The sequence below is a fragment of the Cydia fagiglandana genome, chromosome 4 (assembly GCF_963556715.1).
Source record: "Cydia fagiglandana chromosome 4, ilCydFagi1.1, whole genome shotgun sequence".
NCBI lineage: Eukaryota > Metazoa > Arthropoda > Insecta > Lepidoptera > Tortricidae > Cydia > Cydia fagiglandana.
This window is the reverse complement of record NC_085935.1, coordinates 10,040,056-10,057,415: the sequence shown is the minus strand read 5'-3', so window position 1 is coordinate 10,057,415 and position 17,360 is coordinate 10,040,056. Positions and strand designations below refer to the sequence as shown.

The 17,360-nt window shown below is 39.3% G+C and overlaps 1 protein-coding gene across 1 annotated transcript in view; it reads right to left on the bottom strand.

Moving 5' to 3' along the window:
- The window catches only part of LOC134663641 (neuroligin-1-like), a 115,266-nt gene extending 99,797 nt beyond the window's left edge, over nucleotides 1–15,469 (bottom strand). Inside the window, exon 1 of the mRNA XM_063520063.1 lies at nucleotides 14,860–15,469. The gene's annotated coding sequence lies outside the window, so the exon portion shown is untranslated. The remainder of the gene's footprint in view (nucleotides 1–14,859) is intronic.
- Nucleotides 15,470–17,360: the final 1,891 nt, after the last annotated feature.

Sequence of the window (17,360 nt, the reverse complement as noted above, 5' to 3'; positions counted from 1 at the left end):
AGAGCCTCGCGTTTGTATAGAAGCATACTCGTATTTAATTAGTGCCAACCACTCCAAGGACTCCATGGTCGCTGTTCTCAATGAATAAGAAGTAAACTGTAAGTATATATGTCAGTTTCAATCATATTCTGGCCACAGTAGGGTTGTCAGAACAGTTTGGAAAAAGTCATTTGCTTTTTGCTTCCATTCCCAAGAAGACAGACTGAGCGTTGAGGGGGCTTTTGACACAGCAACCTTCGAGGCCGTAGAGGAAAGTCTGAAGAGTGAGGGCATCTGTCGGCAATAGCGCAATGGATAGGGAAAATGCTAAAAGGTAGATCCATTACGGCGGAGCTGGGAGGAGTAACAAAGACGATTAGTCCAAGAAGAGGGTTCCCACAAGGGGGATGCCTGTCCCCACTGATGTGGTGCCCACTTCTAAACTCAATGGTAAAAGAGCTCAACAGAGGAGGCATGTACATGCAGGCTTACTCTGATGATGGAGTGCTGTTAGAGAGAGGAATGGTTGTCACTGCGATAAGAGATATAATGATAAGAGGTCTCAGACAGGTACTGAGATGGTGTAGAGAGAGAGGGTTGGATCTCAATCCATCGAAAACAAAGCTAGGTGCTATTCACTAATAGAAGAATAAAGGAGATGAAACCCATAAAGGTACAAGGTATAGAACTAGACATGGTGGAGGAGTTGAAATATCTGGGCGTTACTTTAGACAGTAAACTCAGGCACAAAACTCACATCAAAGAGCAGACGGCTAAAGCTATAAGAACACTGTTCCAATGCAAAAGGGCAGTAGGAAAGAACTGGGGACTGAAGCCAGGAATGATCCACTGGATCTACAAGGCGATAATACTACCCAGGGTGCTATATGGAGCCGTGACATGGTGGTATAGAGCACATATTAAAGAAAACCAAAGAGACCTAAGACCTAACCAAAGTCCAGAAATTAGCGTGCCTCATGATGACGGGGGCTATGAGAATGACCCCGACACACGCAATGGAGGTAATGCTAGGCTTGAAGCCACTCTGGATTGAGGTAGAGAAAAGAGCCACCGAACAGTGCGGCTGCCCTAAGCAGAAAACAAGTAACTCAGTTTTGACAAATTTTTGAGGAGAGCAAAAAAACGTAATTTGTCTGTTTTGTTAGGTATTTTGTCTAAAATATAACATCTTTTTATACCATTATGTTAAGGGCGATAAAATTAAGCTTATACAGACTTTATTTTTTTATATTCTTGTATATAAAACTTTGTACAGGCATAAAATGTTTTCTGTGTAGTTTACTGCCCGAAAATCTCAGAACCATTCTACACAAATTCAAGTATCTCGTGTTTAGCTTTGAAATAGCAAGCACTTTAGCTTCTTAAATACTAAACATATTTGGCTCTCCGTTCAATAACTTTTCAAATTTTCATGTAATTCTGAAGGAAATGGTATCAAATGAAAGCTAATGACATAAGCTACCGATAACTCATTTTTGTTTCTTTCTGGTTCGTCGACTTCAAAATTTCTGTTACATAATAAAACGCTTACAATTTTTTTATTTTTTTATATATATTTAAAACTCATTTTCTTTTGGAAAATATACTTTTTTTTATTAGTAATTGATGTTGCCATCCTCAGACCTTCTGACACATGGTTATTGGTACCTATTTCATCGATTTTATTTATTGCCAGCATATTGTTATTTTGTGATACAATGTGCCATTCCTTCAACAAACCCTCTGTCTTCATAGATGGGTGGTTTCAAACTTCTAAATTAACGTAAATAAAGATACGGTCTTTATGTCAAAATACGTAAGTATTCGACAGTCTCAAGGGAATCAAAATTTAAAACTGGTAGGTAGTAGGTAGCTTAAGGAAGTCCCGTTGACCTAGAACTATGAACTGTGGCAAGTAATATTGTCTTACACTATAAGTAGAGGGAATAATCTGAAAACTATAAAGTACCTACAAAAAAAGAAATAATTTAAATTTGTAAGGTGGGCGAGTTCGACTTGCACTTGCATTTTTATAGTCCTATTTGACAGATGTCTTTAATAGGAATGAGGCTGGTGCATGGTATGGTGAGAGCTGGTGAGTCCATTGATAAAAATCAATATTTGGGGACAATCTTTCACCCGTTGACCTAGCCCCAAATTAAGCAAAGTTTGTACTATGAGTACTAGGCGACGATGCCGACGATATACATACTTGCATAGATAAATACTTAGGTACATAGTTACTTTATTTACTATTTAACTTTACTTATGTAACAAAGTAAAAATCTAATTAAATCCTTCAAGCCAGTTTTCCCTATTTCTTATAAAGCAATATCGATTCTTGGCTATGTTACCTATTAATATGGTAAGTAATTGGTGGTTCTCTTTAGTGGCTAGAGTTAAACCAAAAACTGCAGAGATTTTGACAGCACACGCGTGCAGGTGTTATTTTAAACGTCAAACTTCTATGAAATTACGATATAAATAACACTGGCACTGAGTGTGCTCTCAACATCTCTGCAAACTTTTCTTGGTCTAAGTCTACTAATAGACTCCTCGAGATTGATCTTAGATGTGATTCACTTAACCACATAATATATTTCTTTATAAAAATTCAATTTCTGGATTAAATATTTCCCTTTTGGTCAATTGAATCCAGTCAGTTATTGTTTGTTTCTATTTTTTTCCAAAACCTTTATCATGGATACGGCATGATTATGATTTCCTCTTTCTTTGGCGTAGGCGTCTATCTCTTGCATTCTAGTGTTCTGTTTTCATTACTGTAGACAATTAAATACAGATAATTTTAATTGTATTAACAACACTTTTTCTTTATACTTAAATCTCACAGACTGTTCACGTGTTAGCCTTTGACACGTATAATGCTAAGCAAATTTGTTCTCTATGTACTCGTAAGTATATGTTTAAACAAGGTACCTTCTGTATAACTATGTAACTAATTTCTAACCTAAATTGCAGATTGTGTTGGGATATACTTAATTTACCATTGTAATAAACTGATTCGCAGTTACGAACATCTACGCTAAACTCAAGTATCTCGGTCATCTATATGAATTACAAGTATCTCTGTTTAGTTACTTGAATTTAGCGTAGAAATGGGACATATACTTGAATTCAGCGTAGAATACAGGATCAAAAAAAGATACTTGGATTTTAAAAACATGAATATTTTAAAAACTACGCATTATTTTACAATTACTTTTTTGGTGAAAGATGCGCCTAAAATTGTAGATTTCGAAAATCCAAAAAACCCATTTTTGAAAATTTCCGAGATACTTGTTTTCTGCTTAGGGCAGCCGAGTGGTACAGAATGAAAGCATGCAACGAATGGAGAGGAAGCTGCGTAGACAAGAGACACGCGCTGATACAAAGAGAGGCACTATCAAAACTTGAAATGTTGATGGCCAATAATGACCTTATAAAGAGGCAGGAGATATTTGACAAGAAATATAGAATACACATAGGAGACAGAGATAACTGGAAGGTGGAAGTCGGACACCCGACGACCATCTGCTTCACGGATGGCTCAAGAAGAAGCTCGATGAAACTAGCAGGAGCGGGCATAGTGATCCTCAAACTGGGAGAGCATCAGTACCACTGGGTAGATATGCTAGCGTGTTCCAAGCCGAGGTATGTGCTATAACGCGCTGCGCAAGCATAATCAAGAAGAGCGTAAAACAAGAGGGCGCTGTCGTAATATACACAGACAGCCAGGCAGCACTAAAGGCACTAAAGAAAATATCAGTTACCTCCTCTCTCGTGAGAGAATGTCGAGAGGAGCTCAACTTGATAGGCAAGCAAAGAAGTGTCACGGTGGCATGGGTTCCAGGACACCAGGGACTAACGGGAAACGAGAAAGCTGACGAGCTGGCGAGGATAAGGGCGGAGACGGAATACATAGGTCCGGAACCGGCTCTGTCTATGTCAGCGGATGTCACGAAGGGAGTCATAGAGAAGGTAAAAGAGATGGAAGCACAGAGAGAATGGGAAGAAGAGACTGGATGCAGACAGTCGAAGATGATGATCAAAGGTATAGACCACAGGAGAACCAGGTATCTTCTGAAACTAGGTAAGAGCAGTCTGAGACTATTGACAGGTACCATTACAGGTCACAATACTCTCAACAGACACCTCAAGATAATGAAAATTAGTAGAGACGCCTCCTATCCACATTGTGGTAAGGAGGAGACTAGCTTACACTTACTAGCAGAATGTACTATGTACGCGGCACCGCGATATAATACATGCGGTAGAGACACACTAAAAGAACGAACTAAAGGACGTCGAACTCAAAGATGTCCTTTTATTCTGCAGGAAAACAAGAAGATTTGAGGAGAATAGTGTGGGAATGCCGCCGGGATAGTAACCTGAAGCTCCAACTCCAGGGAACTGGGCTGAACGAACGCGACAAGCGATCGACAGCCCGCCTGCTTCTGACCGGGCGTCCCTACACTACATCTACATCTACATGTATAAGTTAGTCTATGAATTTACTAGAGTCGGTAGTGCTGCACTCTGGCGGCAGAACATTGCAGTAATAACCCATATTGAGAACAGCGACCATGGAGTCCATGGAGTGGTTGGCACTAACTAAATACGAGTATGCTTCTATACAAACGCGAGGCTCTGTGATAATTTGTTCCAAGGTCCCTTTTTTCACTGAACGACACATAAAATAATATTTGTACGCTTTTCTATCTCTATAATAGGATCTACAACAATAAACAATACTTTTAATCGGTCTCCAGAGTGTTGTACTTCGGATGTTGTCTATATCGATGCCGATGTCAGTAAAAAGATATTCACCGGCGCGAGACGATATAAGTTTTTTTAATGCGATTTCCTCTAAATAAAGGTATGTAAAAGTTATGTTTTTAAAATCTGCATTAAATAGGCTTTATCATCATATTTTTTTAATGTAGAAAAACCAGGCAGTTTAATTTTGACAATAAATAAGAAACAAAAATTACACTTGAAAAATTAGATACTATGAGTATTTTTTTATTTTTTTCTACAAATCGCTAAATTTTTATACCAGAAATGAATTCTACGTTATTGAATTATCCGAAATTGATACCAAATATGACCTATTAGCTAAACGGGGCCTGTTAGAATTTTAAGAATGAAGCCGGGCGGAGCGGTACTTTGACCCCCCCCTCTCGTGCCCCAGAGGGGAGGCTCCTTCGGGCTACCGATCGAAATCGGCTTGTTTTGATATAAGGAACAACTGTGCCAAGTTTCATGCTTTAATCAAGAAAAAAAAGGTTCGACCTTTTTTTGTAACTTAGAACCCTAGCTAATAGTGTTTATGCCTTCGCAACCGTGCCTGAATCCGCCGGAGTTGCTGCATTGCCCTGTGTGCTCGGACGGAAAGCAATACAAAGGTCGGCGAGGTCTCGCTATCCATACGGCTTACCGGCATGGCACCCGTGTGGCTATCGACCCCCCGATTCCTAGCGCTTCTCAGCCTGCAGGGTCTTCCTCCGCCGGGGGTCCTACAGCGACACCGCCGCCAGCTGAAATATCGCTTGCGGACAGGCTAGGGCTGTTGAAGGCCAACATTCCAATTGTGAAAAGAATACCCCGTGGTGCGCGTTTCACCGTCGCACGCTGCCTCACCGAGTGTGTGGCCAAGGTCGTCGCAGAAAATTCTGTTAAAGCATGGGAGCGTCTGCTCACGTTTCCATTCACAGTTTTACACGTTGAAAAATCAAAAAAGGTATCACTCACCTCCCAAATTAAAACCAACACGTCTTCTTTATCTGATCTACCAGACATCCCTCAAAATTCTCATAATACACGCTCAACTCATAATTCGCTTCATACGAAAATAAAATCTATAGAAAATAAACTTTCGGAAGGGAACGTGAGTGGTGCTGCCCGACTTTTATTTTCTAGCGACGACTTGGCTGCGCACTCGGCCGCTACCTACGCCGCCTTAAAAGAAAAACACCCAGAGCCTCCCATTTCTTCAAGACTGCCAGATCCTCCCTCCGTCGATGATCCCTCTGTGATTGTCACTGAAGATGCAGTGAGTCAGGCCATAGCTTCGTTCACCAACGGATCCGCCGGCGGGATGGATGGCTTGTCTCCTCAGCATTTAAAAGATCTGACTGCGATGACACTAGGCGATGCGAGGTCGGCCCTACTCAGAGAAATAACAGCTTTAATCAACCTGATGCTTTCAGGCCTAGTTAACACAGATATTGTGCCTCTGTTATACGGCGCGAACCTGGTGGCGTTGGCCAAGAAGGACGGCGGTATCCGCCCGATTGCGGTTGGGTGCACCCTCAGACGCTTAGCCTCCAAACTATGCTGCAGACAATTCAACCAAAGGCTAACAGGGATCTTTAAACCTCGACAACTAGAATTCGGCGTAAAGGGTGGTTGTGAGGCAGCAGTGCACGCTGCGCGTACATTCCTCAATCGTCCGGACTACGAAGTGTTTGTAAAAATAGATGTCAAAAATGCATTTAATTCGGTCGACCGCGGTGCTCTGTTAGCAGAAGTAAAAAAAGAGCTACCAGAACTTTACAAATACATTTGGCAATGCTACGGAGCACCTTCAAAATTACTTTTTGGAAATGATATTATCTTGTCAAGTATGGGCTGCCAACAGGGAGATCCGCTTGGGCCTGCCATTTTTAGTTTGGTCATTCACCCCATCATCTCTAGTCTAAATTCAAAATTCAATTGTTGGTACTTAGATGACGGCTCCCTTGGCGGAGACGCACTAACCGTACTACAAGATATACAATCTATCATAGATAAATTTTCGAAAATCGGGCTTGCATTAAATTTCACTAAATGCGAAATTTTTATTCCAAATCACGTTCCATTGAATACAAAAATAGATATACTAACAAATTTTAACGCAGTTTTACCTAATATTTCCGTTCATTCAAAAACATCCCTCACCCTTTTAGGCTCACCAATTTTTGACGAATCAATCGCACCCGTCATTAACTGTAAATTAAATTTATTCAATAATACATCAGACCTCCTATTTAAAATAAATCCCCATATGGCTCTTTTCATCATCCGTTTTTGCTTATTTACACCCAAATTTATGTATTTACTCCGCAGTTGCCCAATTTGGAAATTTCCGTCCATCCTGTCTTCCATAGACTCCTCCCTTCAGGCAACCCTTTCCAAAACACTGAACATTCATCTCGACAATAGTTCATGGACCCAAGCGGTTCTACCGATAAGGCTGGGTGGACTGGGCGTTCGCACCTCGGCCAGTTTGGCTCTACCCGCGTTCCTGTCCTCAGTATACGGCTCGCTGTCTCTCGTCGGTATTATTTTAAACCTTCCTCAGATACCTGACGATGAGATAGCGAATCTAAGGGAGGCCTGGTGTGAGTCGTGTCCGGGTGAGGATATCCCAGTCGCCCGTCACATTCAGCGGGCTTGGGACTCCCCTCCCTTAAAAGCAGCTCATACCACACTTCTTCAGGATAGTCCGGACGACTTCGAACGTGCCCGAATTCTAGCCGTATCAGCCCCCGAGTCGGGCCATTGGCTACGAGCACTCCCTTCCCGTCAAATAGGCACCGTTTTGGACCCAAGTAGCTTGAGAATAGCTATATGCTTAAGGCTTGGGTCCAAAATATGTGTCCCTCACACTTGCGCCTGTGGCAAAAACGTCGATCAGCTGGGCCGACATGGCCTTTCATGCCCCAAAAGCGCCGGCCGCCTATTTCGCCACGGTACCATCAATGATTTGGTCCGTCGGTCGCTTGCCACCGCCTCTGTGCCTGCGATTCTCGAACCCGCGGGCATGGCGAGGGACGATGGCAAGCGCCCCGACGGGGCCACATTGGTGCCGTGGAAACTAGGTAGGGCCCTGGTGTGGGACGCAACGTGCGTAGATACCTTCGCACAGTCCCATATCCAGGCCACCCGCACCCAGGCCGGCGGCGCGGCTGACCAGGCCCAGGTTCTCAAGCGCCGCAAATATTCGTCCTTACTTAAGGACTACGAGTTTGCGGCGCTCGCGGTAGAGACACTGGGCCCTTGGTCAGCTGACATGCAGGCCTTTTTGTGAGGGCCCTGTCGGGACGGCTGGTTGACGCCACAGGGGATCCCAGATTTCTCGCAACGAATCGCCCTGGCGGTTCAGCGAGGAAACGCCGCCAGCGTAATGGGTACCATGCCACAGGCGAACCTGCTAGAGGGGGTATTCTTTTTATAATTAGGGTTTTTATTTTATAGGTAAGTTTCTTTTATTTTAGTATTAATTTTAATTTCTTTGTAGTTTTAGTTTATTTTAATAAGTTATTTTATATTCAATATATTATATATATATAAAATGAAATCCAAAGAAAAGCAGTTCTTTCAATTTGAATTATTAGGTCTGCGGTCTACCACTTAACTGAGTGGTCTTGTACGTGTAATTGATTTGTATTATATAGAGTTCGGAACAAAAAAATATAATGAGATTTAAACCAGATTTAGTCTACAAACTACTTAAGCTACTTACTACTAGAAACCAACCAACTGTATTAACAGCGTATGTAGTTTAGCTATTATGAATATAATATTAATCATTACAAAAGAATCTCGTTACGAGTAAGTTCACTCTCTTCATATTTTTATTCGATTGGTAAATCTTTAACTAACATTTCAAATATACATACATTGTTATAAAAATAACATCTATTTTCAGTTACGATATTCAAAAAACGCATTACCTATATCTCATCTTCAAAACAACACATTCTAAAATTAGAAATTGGTCTAAATTTGACTTCTAACTAATATTTATTTATTTATTTTAAACTTTATTGCACATACAAAAAGTACAACAGGCGGACTTAATGCCGGTATAGGCATTCTCTAATATTATTCTTAGTGTATTTCGCTCGCACTTAATATTCTAGCGAGAAAGTATTATAATGTCAAATCAAAATAGAATCAAGTTTGGTTTTGAAGATCGAATGCGGCTTGGGTGATATCACGTCGCAAACAAATATACAGGTTAAATTGGCGTTAGCCGTATTCGAACAATGAGATACGTCAAATACTAGACATTGAAACGATATGGACTGGATATTTCAGTGTCAAACAAGTGTCAAAAGTGACGTTTTTGTTTAAAGAAACGTCAATTTTGACACTTGTTTGACACTGACATATCTAATCTATATCGTTTCGATGTCTAGTATTTGACGTATGTCATTGTTCGAATACGGCTGAGAGTGTAGGTCCGCTGCTGACGTAGGAGTAATTATTTAGGCTGAGAGGGATCTTGAAGGGTGCATTTCTCAAGGTGAGTGACAGTGCGGCCGGCACGCACCTGCCCCGCCGCTACAATTTGTTACCTGTCCGTTCCGGACCGGACGCTGCCTATCATGTCATCTGTTTTTTACATGTATTTGTATACCGATAAGCTATATGATGTAATTTTTAAAATATATGTAGTTATTAAGAAAACGAAAATACCTTAGTAACCGTTCATAATTCATAGTGCTAGAAAACCGTATGTAATTTAGTATTGGTATTAGTATTAGCCACACCAATAGAGTGATTAACAAGTGCTGATTCAAGCCTCTTCATCATGCAGCGAAGATTATTTTGATTTTGATATTGACACGGTGAATTAATACTTAATTTTTTCAAGGTTTCCAAAAGGAATAATTAAAATAAAAACTCAACTTAAATCGGTCAACCTAATTTGGAGGTAGGTACGCACAGAGATAGGTGCGCGGAACATTCCTTTGTGCACAAAACACATATCACCGCTGAGCTATGGTCGTAGCGCTACGTCGTAACCGATAACATGGGTTTCTCGGTATGTAGCAGAAATCGTTCGTAGAGGCAAAACAACAACGTGTCGTGATTATCATCTCTGCCGCGTCGTGGGTAAAAAGCAATTTATTTCCTTATTTGTTCCCTTGTCAAGCATCCTACAACGTCCTTATAATGTGGTATAATTAAGAGAAAAACACGTTGAACTTGTAAAATTGCTAAGTGAAGTTATATTTATGGTGATCACGCGTATTCGTAAATTATCTCCATCTTACATTCTAATTACTGCAACAGATTTCGGAATAAAATACGTTTCCCTACACATTTTATGAGATAAACTACATTTGGAAAAAGCAACTGACCTACCTAAAGAACATGATATTTAAGTAAACCTTCTTCCTGGCGCTATCCCGGCCCGGCATTATGCCACGGCTCATGAGGAGCCTGGGGTCCGCTTGACAACTAATCCCACGATTTGATTTGATATTTAAGTAAACATTTAAGTATAACTCGTACCTATTCAATTTCATGTGAAGAAAGTTACTGTAAATACATACATATATTCATTTGTTTGATACCTATAACTCTGTAATGTTTTTAATGCTACGGTGCAATAAGTTTAATAATACGAGTACATAGACTAAGTACTATAACCATATTTCATTTTTTTGGTTTGCCATAGCATGGTAAACGGTATTCTATTCATAAATCTACATACATACATACATAATTCACTGGCTCAGTGACCCAAAGAGGATCTTGGCCTCTGACACAAGATAGCGCCATTCTGCCCTATTCTGCGCCACTTCACGCCAGTTGGGTATTCCGAGGGCGGACAGGTCTTTTCATAAATCTAGATTTAAAAAATAGGTATGCCAAATAATCGAAACATTTTACATGTTCTAGCGCTATGAGTTACGGTAATAGTACCTATATACTATACGAGTATGTAGTTACAAATATATTCCTTAAATAATACATTTCTATGTGTATATTGTTTGATATAAATTATGTAGATAAACAATTTGTAAATTCTTGTTTTAGTTCAGGTACGGTGATTTCATTTAACGGCCTGTCATTTCAATATAAGATCAAGCAAAATGTGAAAACAATTTTTATTCTTCAATGCCTTTTATATTTGTGACTTCAGAGGAAGATAATGAAATGAGAATAACTTTTTTTAACATTTAACAGTCTAGACTCTGAGATATGAATCGGGCAGAGTCGTACTTATCATGCCGCAGTTGGCGACGGGCTTAATTAAAATATCTGGAGCACTTAATGTAGATTTTATTAATCTGTACGTATTTTACAATAATATTTAATGTAGGAACCTAATCTAATCAATAAACACCTCTAATCAAGAAATACAATTTATTTCCAATATTTATCTCGTCATCAAAAACACAAAAATTTAACTACTACATAAATATATATTCAAAACCGTCATCCGTCTGTTCAAATATGATGTCGGCAATATAAATACAAAAGCGTTATCAGCCAGTTGTAGTTGTGACTGATTGATTGTTAATGTTCACATAGTTTGTTGGATAAACATTAAATATGAATAAGGACCGACGGAATGGCGATGATCGGGCGTGTGAGTTAGTGAGACGCGTCAGCGATGAGCCGCGGAGCGATATGCCCGCGCCGCCCCGCACCCACGGCGCGATTCGGTAAATTAATTAGAGATTCACTAGATATGAAATAGTGAAGATATGTGACGTCCCACGGGTAAAGGTACCTTATGGCGGTAGGCGCTTACGCTATTATTAACGCCGCTCCAATATTATTGCGGCACTATGTGACGTAAGTACCAGCCGCCATAAGGTACCTTTTTCCGTGGAACGTCACATATCTTCACTATTTCATATCTAGTGAATCTCTAATTAATTTCCCGAATCGCGGCGCCAGCCGCCATAAGGTGCCTTTTTCAGTGAAACGTCACATATCTTTACTATTTCATATCTAGTGAGTCTCTTATTCATTTCCCGAATCGAGCCGCCATTCATTATTCACCGCGGACGCGATTGGACCAGCGAGCTCACGCGCACCTGCTCGCATATTCCATTCATCCGCTCCTTTTGCCAATTCACTCTTTAACACCTCCTTACGACCCACTTCACGACCTGAATAAAGTAACAAAACCTCTAGGGAACTGATTTAGTATTCCCACAAACGATTCTAAAATAGCGACAAAAGCGTTTAATTATAAAATTGAAAGCAACTTTTTAAGTGGGATAAAGTATTAGAAAAGTTTAGCAATACACTAGAAAAAGTAAAGCCGGAGTTAAAACTTGTAATCCACCTGAATCAACTCCTGAAAGTTTTTTTATCTACTTCAGCGATTACAGCTGCATAGGAATAGGGGAAAATCCACGGTGAGCCACGAACTATTTAATTAGAGAAACTTGTTTTGTAGTGTTGACTCTTGTAAGCGCTACGAGAACAAAGTGCTAAGAAGGCGCGCTACGGCGTAGCACGCTCCGTAGCATGTACGAGTATAAATACTGTTACGAGTTGAGTGCAAATTATTTATTTTCATACTAGCTGGTGCCCGCGACTATCGGCTCGATTCTGAAAATGTATTAGATCTCTACTAGACCTCAGCAAGTTACGATATGGATAATTTAAAGATATTTGTCCGCAATTCTGGAGGTCCTCTTGAACGATTTCGACAAGTTATGACTTAGATATCCAAGTCACATCTAGTCGATATCTTATGTAAATCTAGTTGATCTCTATATCGTTTCTAGATCTTGTGATTATCTCGTTTCCCGAATACGCGTGTATGGTTTTTACTATGATGTCAAAAAGGATTACCTCCTTATACCGGGAGTGGCCTGTAGCACAAGCAACTAATTAAAACAGATTGTACTCCTCAAACGGCGACACTTTTGTACAACAACTTTTAAAAATTATGAAGTATTTAGACCTATTTTTCATACAAAATAAATATTATCTTCAATGGACGATCATTGTGATTGACGTCGCAATACATTGCGTCTTAGAATAAACTTTAAAGTGTATTAAAAATAAAACCGCAAGTTATTTTTAAAAGTCGCTGAACAAATGTTGGTCAGTATGAGGAGTACAGCCTTCAGTTTAATTTTTTGGTCATATTATAGGCCACACCCGGTATAAAGGGACTATGCATGATAAAACTGTCTAATCCCTCAAAAGTTGGTACATGTGCCATTTTTTTATTTGTTCCCCATTTTTGTGGATAGATAGAGTACCCTAACTATTCTGTATAATATAATCTTCAATTTCACCGTATATCTTGAAAGTGTTCCTTTATTATTACGAAAACTTGGTATCTTCGTAACTCAACGGAAAATTATATAGGTACTACATTTTTGTCTCAAATTGGCATTTGGTATTTATTCCACCCAGAACGACTTCTCTAAAGAGCTCTTCAAACTTACAAAATTTTATTAAATTCAAAAAAAAAATCAACAACAAATACTAAAAAATGCTTACATAATAACCAAATATTTGTTGTTATGAAACCATTTTTATAAAGTAACTTTATAATGTAAATTTATAATGTAACTCTCATTCTCTCAATACAATTCTAAATACTTGCATCACAATACCACAAAAGTCCTATACAAACACTACAAACAGACAAGAACTCCTGCAATCATATTTTAATATTGTTCAGGTTTCGCTTTGTCATTAGTTTCCTCATAAATCCCCTAGTCATGATTATTTGTATGCAAAAGGGTTGAATACGGCATACGATTCAGGGGTGGTCAACCAACGTCGGGCCAGAAATTTTTAAATTACGCCGTGGGCGCCGCCGACGTGACGGGAATGGCTCTCCGCTATCTCGTCATATTCTCGTTTACCAGAGGTAAGAAACATGTTCATAATTTTCACACAAAATTGAACTTCTCGCGTCACGGGACGATTTATTCCGACGACATGCTCCGTCTGCAGATAAAATCTTTATACTGATGCTGAACACGGTTGATGCAAAGTCCATGCCCCAAGAGTTCTTTCTTTATTTGTTAAAGTTATAAAAAGTAATGAGGTACCCTATTTTATCTTAACGACTGCTGCTTTCTATTGTTCGAACTTTCCCAACTGTAACGCAAATGTTGAATGGGAATTATTTTACTTATAAAAGTTGAATTGCGGTTTTTCTCAATATGCTTTTTATTACATTTTCGTAATTTCTTTATTCATTGTTTACAGTACAGTAAACATCGTATAGTAAGTAGCATCCAAAGTATTCAAATAGTTCGGTACACCATATAATTTGTATGTACCACCACCACCATATAACTGTACAATACTTAGATTGTGGCCATATTTTGTATACCTAAGCTAAACCTACGCCTACTACTAGTGACTTACATGAAAGCGGTCGTTGTTATTCGGGGAAAAAACTCAAAATTTTCTTATTTACTTAACTAATAACATTACAATGTAAAGTTAATACAAATGTCGTGTAGATTTAGAGATCACAGTCGCAAATCTACGTCAAGTCAACAACCCCCGCTACACACGACGCTCGCCGGGAGCGCGCGTATATTTCCACAAGACACACGACACGCTCATAAATCTATACGCGAATTTGAACCCGGTGTGCCGAGCGGCCGTCTAGTATTTTTATGCTTATTACGTCGCACAGAAAAGGTCGTCTATAGATACATCGGTGAGTTACTCTTATATTAAATATTTTATGCGCGAAGCGATCGTAAACCGGAATCAGGGAATTTATTAGCTGCTTCCTTTTATATCTGTCGACTCTCTTTAAATGGGGCCCAGCGCAACGAGTTATTTATTTGTTTCGACAAAATAACATTGTACGTGGTACGATAATAAGCCTCTTACAAAGTCAGCATTTATATTCCGCTGGAGGCGTAGATGGTATACTGGTAAACCTAGACTGTGGCTTCGTCCGCCGCACGCCGTAGCAGCTCAGCTGAGCTCGCACGTAGCGTACATACAGTATACACGTCAGCTGATAAGAGCGCGCTGAGGGCGCTCACAAGTTGCGATAATTAGTGCGAGTCTCCTTCCACACGCGGTGACTGAAACACCGCCCGCCACCGCTCCCGCGATTACGTACCCGACCCTTATCTCTATCTTCCTTACCGTTTGTCATAAATTTTATCACTCCGATGAACGGACGCGAAGACCTCTTTTTTTCGGTTTCCCTCCTCCACTGAATTAACGACCCGTGAACTTGTGAGCAACGCTCAGTCTTATTTTTTCAGTCACTGGCACGAACACTTGAGATATTAATATTGAAGCACTGAAATATTACGCATAGTAACACTACACAAATTATGATATGATTACCTAAGTTTATCGTAGGTCGTAACTCTTTAGACCATAAATATATTTTTTTATAAATAAAAACGTCAAATTATAAATTTTGTATTATCATAAATAAAGTTATCACTTTTACAATAAACTGCTTTTATCAGTTAATACAACGATGATAAAGTTTCAACAGTTTTCAGGCTGTGTTACACTAGGGCAATTCCAGTTAGTGTGACGGTTTGAGGTTGTTCGAGTGTTGACGCGGTGAATGTTACGCGGGGAAAGTGTATCGGCCGGCGTGATCGGGTCGGCGTCGCTCGGCTGTGGCCGGCTGCGGACTGCGCGGCTGGCGGCTGGCGGCTGGCGGCGCTCGCTCGCCCCCGAGCCGTCGCCCGCGCCCGGCTCGGCGCACGCGCCCCCGAAGGAATCGATACACCCCGCCCCAACCGCTCGACCGCCCGCTAACCCCCAGCCCACCCACCTACGCACACACGCACCGGCCGCAGATATCACACTCACAGAACACTGATATTGCGAGAGCATGCCTTTTTAAAAGTTTTCTTGACATTTTACCCTACGAGACAAAGATACCTTTATTTTTTTATAATGCGTTATAAATAATAATTACATACTTATTGAGACACTAGTATTGTGGTCACAAAATAACATTTATATCACCTCATTTATATACCTCATAAAATGATAATATGTTATATAAAACGAGAAATGAGGATCGAAAAAACTATACGGTATAAAAACAGTACAAAATAGCCATACAAAATTAATAACAAATTAAGTACCTAAGGTCTAAAATAAATCAAGTACCTAATTTTAAATTCATACCGATGTTATCAGATTGCAAAGTTGGCGCCCACTAGTTTTAAGCAATAGTTACTGTAAGCGTCCTGAATAAATTTATTTTCTTTTTCTTCTTTCTTCTTCTAGCAATGCAAAGCATGAAAATTATCAACTTGAAGAGCTAGTTATTGAAATTTTAGTTTTTCCATTAAAGCGCAAATTCATAATGTATTTGTGTGTAAACACTTGTGACATTGCAAATATTATATGTAACTCGTTGCTATTTCATTATTATTCAAATAGATAATGCGGCTGATAGTAAGAATCTTACATTAAGATTAACATCTTACAGTAAGATATTAATACAAATAACTGATATGATATGACTCTTGTCTGTTATACGCCCAGCGCCTAACCATTCGTGCGTATTTCCTAATCGATGAAGACGGGGTCTTTATATCGTAAAAGTAGGTACATATAGTCTGACTTTAGAAACGCAACGCAAATTTATTGCGCTCTCAATCAGGCCCCACGGCTATACATTTTTCGTGGAGCTAAATCGCACAATCCATTCCACAGCAAAGAACTCATTGTGGAGCGAGCCCCTCAGGATCTGTAACTGGCGATAGCGGTACTTTATCTGTATAAAATGAGACAATTAAAAGTAAGTATTAAGGCTACAATGTGCAAGAACCACAATACTAGTGTCCCGATAACTATGTATGTAATTATTAACATTTGATATAGGTACCTACTCGAAATAAATCAATTAATTTTATCAATCCAAAACCTATTTCTGTGTGCATGTTCTTGGTGAAATAAATAAATGAATACTCTGCTTATGTCGGTTCAAGGTAAAATTAGTAGGTGAGGTGAGATATAAATGAGAATTAATAACTTTAGGCCAAATTTCCTAGAAACTTGAACTTAATAAATATTACTTCGGATAAGCTAACTCGTAAATATGAAAATTTTCTCTCGCTCATGAAGTCTGGCATCCCGCCTTCCGGCGCTAAACCTTTACAGCTATGATATGAAATATAGTTCATTCAAAACCTTTTTCCTTAATAAACTAACTCGGAGACCACAGTTATTACAATATTTCACTTTAATCAAGGAGAACCTTTTTAAATTTCTGATATAAATTACTGAGTGTAAGAGTGAATAATTTCAGTAATTGATACCTACAGTATTTCTCATATGGCTAAACAAAACACCTGTTACCTAACAGCTGTAATGCGCAACGGAGCATCGCTTGTCAAAATTTAAACGTACTCGACGGATTTTACGTTTGAAAATTTATTATTTCTGTCGTCAATAGGTATTTTAGTAGTTATTTAATGTATTTAAATTTTATTGCACAAATAAAGAAAACCGTACAAACGGCAGACTTAATACCAAAAAGTAGTTATGAGTTGTCTTTTACTTTCACAGAACACTGCTGTTCTGTGTAGTAACTATATTATTTTATTTTATTCCAATCTTACATTTGAACCATTTTATGCTGTCTGAGCAAAAATTTCGTATAATCA